Source organism: Micromys minutus, assembly GCF_963924665.1.
Source record: "Micromys minutus genome assembly, chromosome: X".
NCBI lineage: Eukaryota > Metazoa > Chordata > Mammalia > Rodentia > Muridae > Micromys > Micromys minutus.
This window is the reverse complement of record NC_137970.1, coordinates 43,233,446-43,243,652: the sequence shown is the minus strand read 5'-3', so window position 1 is coordinate 43,243,652 and position 10,207 is coordinate 43,233,446.

The window sequence follows — 10,207 nt, the reverse complement described above, 5'->3', positions numbered from 1 at the left end:
ATAAGTCCTGCCTTCAGGTTTTCTGGGAAATAGAAACTTGTGGGAATGGCCAAACAATATTTGGTTTAATTTGAGGCCCATGTAATGAGGAGCCCATGCTGTACACTTTCTGGATGGCTAAGAACCAGAGACTGGATAGCCAAAAAAAACTGCTGTAGAAACAAACACTACTGGCAAAAAATCAATGAAATGATTTTTACTTATATTTTTCTTCATTCAGATTGGTGCCTTGTCCAGTCATTATCAGAAAGACTTCTTCTCGGAGCACATAGGAACTGGTACAACAAGCTAGGCATGCAAAAAGAGAAGGTCTAAACTGGAGGTATCTACAAGGTCCCTCCCCTCCAAGATTATTGAGAACCCTGACAACAATAGAAAAATCTATTGGAGACAGACAAAGAACATAGCCTACCAAATCCACTAAGTAAGAAGGCTCAGATGGGCTCACAAAGACTGAAATGACAAATACATGGAATGCATAGTTTTACACCAGGTCCTCTGGGTATGTTATGTTTGTTTACTTGGTGTTATTGTGAGCCTCCTAACAATGGGAGCAGATGCATCTCTGGCTTGTTTGTGTACTCCTGGGGCACCATTCCTCTTATTAGGTTGCCTTGTCAAGTCTCAATATGAGGGCTGTAGCCTTATCTTATTGTATCTTGTTTTGTACTGTTTTGCTATTGCCTCTTGAAAGTCTGGTCTTTATGAAGAGAAAATGGGAAGTCTGGGATAGAGGGGATATGGAGAAGAGCTTGGAGAAATGCAAGAAAGACAAGCTGTGGCTGGGATGTGTTATATGAGAAATGAATCTATTTGTGATATAAAAGAGCAAAATTTTTAAAATGCGACTTCATTTAGCTTAAGAGCTTCTGTGCAGGTGAAATCTCAGCCGATTTTTTTGTTTGTTTTTGTTTTTTTTTTTTTTTTTTTTTTTTTGCTTTTTGCATTCACTGATGATGAAAGATGTTGAACATTTTATTAGGTGCTTCTTGGCCATTTCATATTCCTCAGTTAAGAATTCTTTCTTTAGCTCTGTTCCCCATTTTTAATAGGGTTATTCAGTTTTCTGGAGTCTAACTTCTTGAGTTCTTTGTATATATTAGATATTGTATATTAGCCTTATATTGGATATAGGGTTGGTGAATATCATTTTCCACTTTGTTGGTTGTCATTTTGTTCTATTGACAGTGTTCTTTGCATTACAGTAGCTTTAGAATTTTGCAAGGTACCATTTATCTATTGTTCAGAAAGAATTCCTCATGCCCATGTGTACAAGAATCTTCCCCACTGTCTCTTCTATTAGTTTGAGTGTACCTTGTTTTATGCTGAGTTTCTTGATCCACTTGGACTTGAGCTTTTTAAGAGGTGATAATCATGGGTTGATTTCCATTCTTCTACATGCTGCCTACCCATTGAACCAGCACCATTTGTTGAAAATGCTGCTTTTTTCCACTAGATGTTTGTAGCTACTTTGTGAAAAATCAAGTGACCATAAGTGTATGGGTTCATTTCTGGGTCTTCAATTCTGTTCCATTAATCTACCTGCCTGTCTCTGTACTAATACCATGCAATTTTCATCAAGATTTCTCTGTAATACAGCTTGAGGTAAGGGATAGTGATTCCCCCAGAAGTTCTTTTGTTCTTGTGAATAGTTTTTACTCTCTTGGGTTTTCGTTATTCCAAATGAATGTGGGAATTGTTCTTTCTAACTCTGTGAAGAATTGAGTTGGAATTTTGATGAAGACTGCATTGAATCTGTAGATTGGTTTCAATAAGATGGGAATTTTTACTATATTAATCCTGGCAATCCATAAGCATGGGAGATCTTTCCATCTTCTGAAATCTTCTTTGATTTCTTTCATCATAGACTTAAAGTTCTCGTCATACAAATTTTTCACTGGCTTGATTAGAGTCACACCAAGGTATTTTATATTATTTGTGACTATTATGAATGGTGTCATTTCTGTAATTTCTTTCTCAGCCTGTTTATCCTTTGAATAGAGGAAAACTACTGACTTGTTTGAGTTAATTTTATATCCACCCACTTTGCTGAAATTGGATATCAGATTTAGGAGTTCTGTGCTGAAATTTTTGGGGTCACTTAAGTATACTATCAGATAGACCATCTGTAAATAGTGATATTTTGATTTTTTTCCTTTCCAATTTGTATTCATTTGACATATGTTTGTTGTCTAATTTCTCTGGCTAGGACTTTGAGTACTATATAGAATAGGTATGGAGAGAGTGGGCAGCCTTGTCTAGTCCCTGATTTTAATAGGATTGTTTCAAGTTTCTTTCCATCTAGTTTGGTGTTAACTTCTGATTTGCTTTATATTTTGTTTATTATGTCTACATAAGGGCCTTGAATTTCTGATCTTTCCAATACTTTTAACATGAAGGGGTATTGAATTTTGTCAAATGATTTTTCAGCATCTAATAAGATGATTGTGTGTTTTTTTTACATTTATTTATATAGTGGATCACGTTGATGTATTTCCATATATTTAATCATTCCTGCATTACTCAGATAAAACCTACTTGATCATGGTGAATGATCATTTTGATGTTTTCTTGGACTCTGATTAAAAGAATTTTATTCAGTATCTTTGTATCAATATTAATAAGCAAAATTGTTCTGATGTTCACAGCAGTCAGAGTGGTTAAGCTAAAAAATTCAAGAGACAGAAGATGCTGATGTGGATGTGGAGATATAGGAACACACCTCCATTGTTGGTGGGATTTGGTATTGTACAATGGTACAACTACTCTTGAAATTAGTCTGAAGGTTCCTCAGAAAAATGGGCATACTGCTACCCAAAGAGCCAGCTATACCACTATTTGGCATGTACCCAAAAGATGCTCCAACACAAAAAAAAAAAAAAACACATTCTCAAGTATTTTCACAGAAGGCTTATTCATAATATCCAGAAGCTGGAAATAATCTAGATTTCCTTCAACAGAGGAATGGATACAGGGAAACTTGTACATTTACACAATGGAGTACTACTCAGCTATTAAAATCAATGACTTTATGAAACTGATATTTGTATATTAGCCCCAAAGCTCAGAATACCTGTGATACAGTTCACAGACAGCATGAAACTGAAGAAGGAAGACCAAAGTGTGGATGCTTCAGTTTTTCTTAGAAGGGGTTCAAAATACTCATGGGAAGAAATACAGAGACAGTATGGAGAAGAGTGAAAGAAAGGCCATCCAGAGACTGCCCTAACTGGGGATTCATCACATACTTAGACACCAAACCCAGATTGTTGTATAAAATTTGTTACATATTGTTGACACCAAAAATATTCTTGTTGACAGAAGCCCAATATAGCTGTCTCTTGAGAGGCTATGACAGAATATGACAAATACAGAGGCAGATGCTTACAGCCAACAATTGGACTTAGCACAGGGAACCCACTAGATGAGAAAGGACTGAAGGAGCTAAAGGTGTTTGCAACCCCGTAGGAGATATGATAGATGTGTAGCTGAGAATAGCCTTGCTGGTCTCAATGGAAGGAGAGGCTCTTTTCTTGTTAAGGCATGGTGCCCCAGTGGAGAGGAATGCCAGGATGGGGAGGTAGATGTGGGTGGGTGGATGGGGGAGCACCTTTTAGTAGCAGAGGTAGGGGGATTTGGGATGGGGTTTTTACAGTGGGGAAACTGGGAAAGGAGATAATGTTTGAAATGTAAATAAATATAATATCCAAAAAAGAGGTTATTACAAATAAATGGCACCACCATTCTGGCAAGATGGCAGTCTACAAAATGGAAAAATGTCTTTACCATTTATATATCTGATATAGGTTTAGTATCTAAAATATATAAAGACCAAAAAAAAAAAAAAAAAAAAAACCCTGAATATCAAGCAAATCACCCAATTAAGAATTTGGCTACAGAAACATTTTGAGAAAGTTCTCAAAAGAAGAAACACCAGTGATTGAGATATATTTAAAGTAATGTTCAACATCCTTAGTCAGCAGAGAAATGCAAGTTGAAAGTACTTTACAAATTAGTCTTATCCCAGTCACAGTGGCCAAGAACAATAAAGCCAATGATAACATATAACAGTGAGAATGTAGGGAACTAGAAAGATTTATACATTGCTAATGAGGGTACAAACTTGTACAGCTACTGTAGGAATCAATATGATTGATAATTAGAAAACTGGAAATCAATCTATTTCAAGACCAACTCTTGTGCATGTACCCAAATGATTCTACATGCTATTACAGAGATAATTACTCATCCATGTTCATTGTCACTTGTCTTAGGTACCATTATTTGCTATAAAGGAACACCAAGACCATGGTCAGAACAAATTGTATTGGAGACTTTCTTACAATGTTTGCAGAGTAGTACATAGTCATTATGGCAAGAAGCTGATAGGCATTGTGCTGGAACAATAGCTTAGAGCTTTACAACCTGATATACAAGCAACAAGTAGAGAATGGACGCTGGGTCTCTTTTGAGACTCAAGGCAATACTTTAACCACAACCCTCTGTAAAGTCAAAAAAGCAGATCATATACTTCCAAAATATAATATCACAGAAAATACAATTTCAAAAGGAAGAAATGGAGCATACTGTGGAGTTATCAGACAATGCAAATCTAAACCCCAGTAGAGTAAACTCCAAATTCCTCAGCTCCATGTCTGATGTTAAAAGGGTTTATTAGATGGCTTTTCCATTCCAGATGTGCTGACTACAACATACTTTTCTCTTCTGTGCTGTTTCTACAACCTGTTATCATTTTGATAACTCTGGCATCACCAATACTGAGGGGTTAACAATACAATATGGTTTTCACTTTCACAGCTTCACACAATGGTCTCTCTGGGCTTCTTTACATCGATTCCTCTGCTGAACAAACTGCCTCAGCAGTTTTCCTTAACTGTGGAGGAAGATTCCACAATTTTTTTAATCCTACATCCCTTTTGACTCTAAAACACAAACCAAGTGTTCAAAGTTGGTATGTTCTTCTGTTTACTGGGGCTAGAAACTGTTGCTCCTCTTGTAATTATATGTGACTAAGCTTTCTATTGTTGATGGTTTCTTTTGCTCTTAAGCTTTCCTTTAATTCTTTTACACAAGTTGGAAACTTAGCTGAGTGGAGTCTTATACCACTGACTTTATTCCATTTGTATTAAGCCTTATAATTTTTTTTTCATAAGCTTGACCATAGTACCCAGCTCCAATATTACATTGTTTATTTTTTTTCTCCTTAAACTGCAAATTTTTATAATTTTATTTTGTTTTCATTCATATTTCATATTTTCATGTGATATAATCAATTGTACACTGTCTTAAAAGCTTCTCTGCTAATGTTATTAATAGAAAAATATTTAAATTTAGACTCTTGAAATTTTTTGAGCAAGGACAAAAAACATTCACATTTTTTGCAATGTGAATATATTACAAAATTTTATCGATATCACCTAAAGTTTCTTCCTTTATGAAACATCTTGATTAAGGCTGCCATAATCCACACCATCCTTAGCATGACGGTCTTTCATGTTCCAACCAGGTTTGTTTCAAGTGTTCTACTCCTTTTTTACTCCAAAATCCTGAAGTCTTCCATATTCCTTCAGACCATATCATGGCCAGACCTGTTACAGCAATTATCCAATATCTGGCATCAGCTTCTGTCTTATTTACTGTTCTATTGCTATGAAGAGACACCATTACCAAAGACAATTCTTAGAAAAGAAAGCATCGACTAGGTTAGCTTAGAATTTTGGAGGGTTAGTCCATGGTCATCATTACAGGAATCAGGCAGACAAGGAAATGGAACAGTAGCTAAACACTTGACATCCTGATCTACAGGCAGAAGGCAGAGAAAGACACTGGACCTGACATGGGCTTTGGGCCACTCTTTCTCCAACAGGGCTTACCTCTTAATCCTTTTCAAACAGTTCTACTAATTTGGAACAAAGCATTAACATATTTGATGCTATGGGGGTAGTTCTGATTGAAATGACCATGCCACTCTCTTCATAACAGCGAGCATTTGGAAACAAAAAGACATTCAAACTGAGTCACAAATACTAGGGGAAATAATGAATTGATGCTATCATAAAAACCATGCCACCATACAAAATTTCCAGTGCAAAGAATGGTTTATATTTTGTTGAGTTGTAAGCCAAAGATGATCCATAGAAACCTCCAAAGATCATGTTATTTCCAAGGAGGCTCAATTGCAGAAGACACTGTGATGGCTAAGGAAATTCTGTTTTGCAGCAGTCACCTCCCTATTGGGCATTGACCCCTAACCTATGTTCCTAAAACCCCTTTCACTCTCCCCTAAACAGTGTAGCTGTTTCAAAATGATTAATTGCTTGCTCTGGATTAGGCAACACGTTTAACTCTATAGGCAAGGGAACCAGGCAGTTTCTTACATATTTGGGAGAGTGGAGAAATTCCTCATTTAGCTATAAATTCTTCTGAAGTGGAATAAGTGCAGTACTTGCAAAAACAAATAAAAACAAAACAGAACAAAACAAAACAACAACAACAACAAAAAAAGCTTCCCTTATCCCCTTCTAGGAAACAACTTTTCAGTTTGGCTTGGATGCTGTTGGTCTGCTCCAGAATTAATAAAATTGAAAAAATTATATTTCATATTAAGTATATAGTATTTACTTGATGGTCATAAGCTCCCTAACAATGTATGTCATCAAATATGGAACTGATGCATACTTAGAAATTTTACCTCTACTGAATAACATTCATTGTACTAAAAGGTACTCCACATGTTACAGGAGGGAAAAAGTAATAGTATTCCTCAGTTACAAACTGTGTCCTACAATAACGACCTGCTTTCTAGACAAACTTATGCAGTACTGGCACAAATTTTATGGTTCAAATTGAATTTAAGGCCCACTCCATTAGATGGGGACCATATGGCACATTGCTAAAGTAGCCAAGAACCTGTGACTAGACAGGTTATGTGCCTAGGGGGGAATCAAAAACTATTATAATGACAAAAGAACATATGAACAAAGTTGATTCATAATGATTAAATATTGTTCTTATAGAGTTATGTCACACACATATTCCATCAAAGAAACTTCTTACATTATATTGGAACTAATACAGAGACCCACACATGGGCAACGTGTAGAGAAAGAGACTTTAGATCACTAAGTACTAAATGGGATATATTTATTAAAGGATTCCCATCAAGGATCAGAAATCTATGAAGAAGAGGAGATATAGAAAGATAATAAGAGCCATAAAATATAGATGATTCTAAATAAATAGTGTCTTTCATCAGATCTGATACCCATATGAACTGACAGTGACTGTGGCAACATGTATGTGATAGTCTGTATATGCTCAGCCCATGGAGTAGCACTATTAGGTGTGACCCTGTTAGAATTATAGTCGGTGTGGTGTTGGAGTAGGTGTGCTCCTGTGGGTGTGGTCTTTAAGACCCTCATCCTAGCTGCCTGGAAGCCAGTATTCGGCTAGTAGCCTTCAGATGAAGATGTAGAACTCTCACCTCTGCCTACACCATGTCTGCCTGGATGCTGCCCTGTTTTGCCCTTAATGGCAATGGACTGAATGTCTGAATATGTAAGCCAGCCCCAATTAAATATTGTCCTTATAAAAATTACCTTGGTCATGGTGTCTGTCACAGCTTCAAACCAAATGGAGTTCCCAGCTCTGAGAGGGGAAAGTGAACATGAACTCCCACCTGTAACCAGGAAGCTATCTACAACTGGTATCTACTGGCAAAAGAAAGAAAACAATTTTATTCAATGGAGTCTCCCAGGTATATACTTCAGGGCAGGACTGATGTCCAGGAGTAGTTGCCTAACACAAAAGAAAATGGTACTTTTATATTGTTTTAGTCTTAATTTCCTTTGGGATTTTGTTTTGTTGTTCTATTGGTATTATCCTAGTTTATTTTGATTTCTGGGGTTTTCTTGTGGTTTTATTCTACGTATTTTTGGTTTTTACTTTTGTTGATGTATAGTTTGCTCTAGTGAAAGAAAGAGATAAAATGAACAAAAAGTTATATAGGTATAGATGTGGGGAGGATTGGGAATAAATTTTAGAAGTAAAAACATAAATACAATATATGAAATACATATGAATAGAATATATGAAAACTTTATATATTGCATGAAATTTTATTTCAATAAAGGAGATCTATATACCTCAAAACTGGAAAAAGAAAGGTGTGAATTTCCAGGTAAATATGACCTGTGAAAATGAAATCAAGATGAAGTTGATAATTTTAAAATATCTGCAACAATCAATGATATAGAAAGAGCAATAAAATATCTCCTGAATAAAAAAGCTCAAGACCAGATGGATTCACTGTAGAATTCTTTTTTTTTTTAATTTTATATTTTTTAATTTTTTAAAATTTTTTAAACGACTTTATTTTACAAAACAAAGATAAATGTACAGATTTTAAACATTTTTTGCTTAAAATTATACATTTTTGTCAGTACTGTTTTTTCAGACATTAAAATAATTTTTACATAAAACCATGTGAATATATTTTTTAGTCAGTACTTGATTTTTTTCAAGGGCTTGACAGTATGCATTGAAAACCTAATAGTTACAATAAGCGTAAAGTACATGCAAAACAAAATGCAACATGGAAATAGTCAAAGTCTTCTTGTTTTGTAAATATATATATATATATATATATATATATATATATATTTGTTTTCTTTATTTCTTGGACTTCATACAGTCTGTGAGTTGTTTCTGGGGGAGTGCAAGCCTCTGGGGTTAGCATCCCACTATCAGTGACTTTATATTATGTCTGTTCTTTTGTGACTGGGTTATCTCACTCAGGATGATATTCTCTAGATGTAGCCATTTTCTTAAGATTTTGGTTAAGTCATTGTTTCTGGTGGCAGAGTAGTATTCCATTGTGTATATGGACCACAATTTTTGTATCCATTCATCTTCTGAAGGACATCTGGGTTCCTTCCAGCTTCTGGCTATTATAAATAGAGCCGCTATGAACATTGTGGTGCATATATCTTTGTTGTGTATTAAAGTGTCTCTGGGGTATATGCCCAGAAGTGGAATAGCTGGGTCTTCAGGTAGTACTATATCCAATTTTCTGAGGTATCGCCAGACAGATTTCCAGAGTGGTTGTATTAGCTTGCAACCCCACCAACAGTGAAGTGTTTCTTAAGAATTTCATAAGGTCATTGTTTCTGATAGCTGAGTAGCACTCCATTGTGTAAATGTACCACAATTTTTGTATCCATTCATCTACTGAAGGACACCTTGGTTCTTTCCAGCTTCTGGCTATTATAAATAGAACTGCTATGAACATTGTGCTGCATGTGTCTTTGTTGTTTGTTGGAGCGTCTCTGTGGTAAATGCCCAGAAGTGGAATAACTGGGTCTTCAGGTATTACTATGTCCAATTTTCTGAAGAGCCGCCAGACTGATTTCCAGAGTGGTTGTACCAGTTTACAACCCCACCAACAGTGGAGAAGTGTTCCTCTCTCTTCACATCCTGTCCAGCATCTGCTGTCATCAGAATGTTTGATCTTGACCAATCTGACTGGTGCGAGGTGGAATCTCAGGGTTGTTTTCATTAGCATTTCCCTGCTGGCTAATGATGTAAAGCACTTTCTTAGATGCTTCTCAGCCATTCGATGTTCCTCAATTGAGAACTTTTTGTTTAGCTCTGTACCCCATTTTTAATAGGGTTGTTTGATTCTCTGGTGTCTAGCTTCTTGAGTTCTTTGTATATCTTGGATGTTAGAATAGGCCAATATCTTTGATTAATAGACACAGAATTTTTCAATAGAACACTTGGAAAAGGAACTCAACAACACATCAAAAAGATTATATGCTTAAATAGGAACAAATACAGAAACTCATAGTCAGGCATTAAATACAAAGATCTTGAAACCCACAGCTTTAAAGAATATATCTCTATTATATTCTTCCCCTTAGAGTTCTGAGAACTCTGTGCAAGAGGATACAGGAAGAGTTGGGGACAAAGGAGGTAGAAACAAGGAGGGCAAAGTCCACTGAATTAATCAAGGAAAAATCCTATGAACTCATAGGGACTGAATCAGCAAGCACAGAAATGACTTGTGTCTTCAACCAAGTTATCTACATATATAGTATAGCTTTCAGTTTGGTAATTTTATGGGATTTCTAATCTTAACCCTAACCTTCTCTTGGGGCTCTTTTTCTTTGTGGGGTTGCCTTGTCCA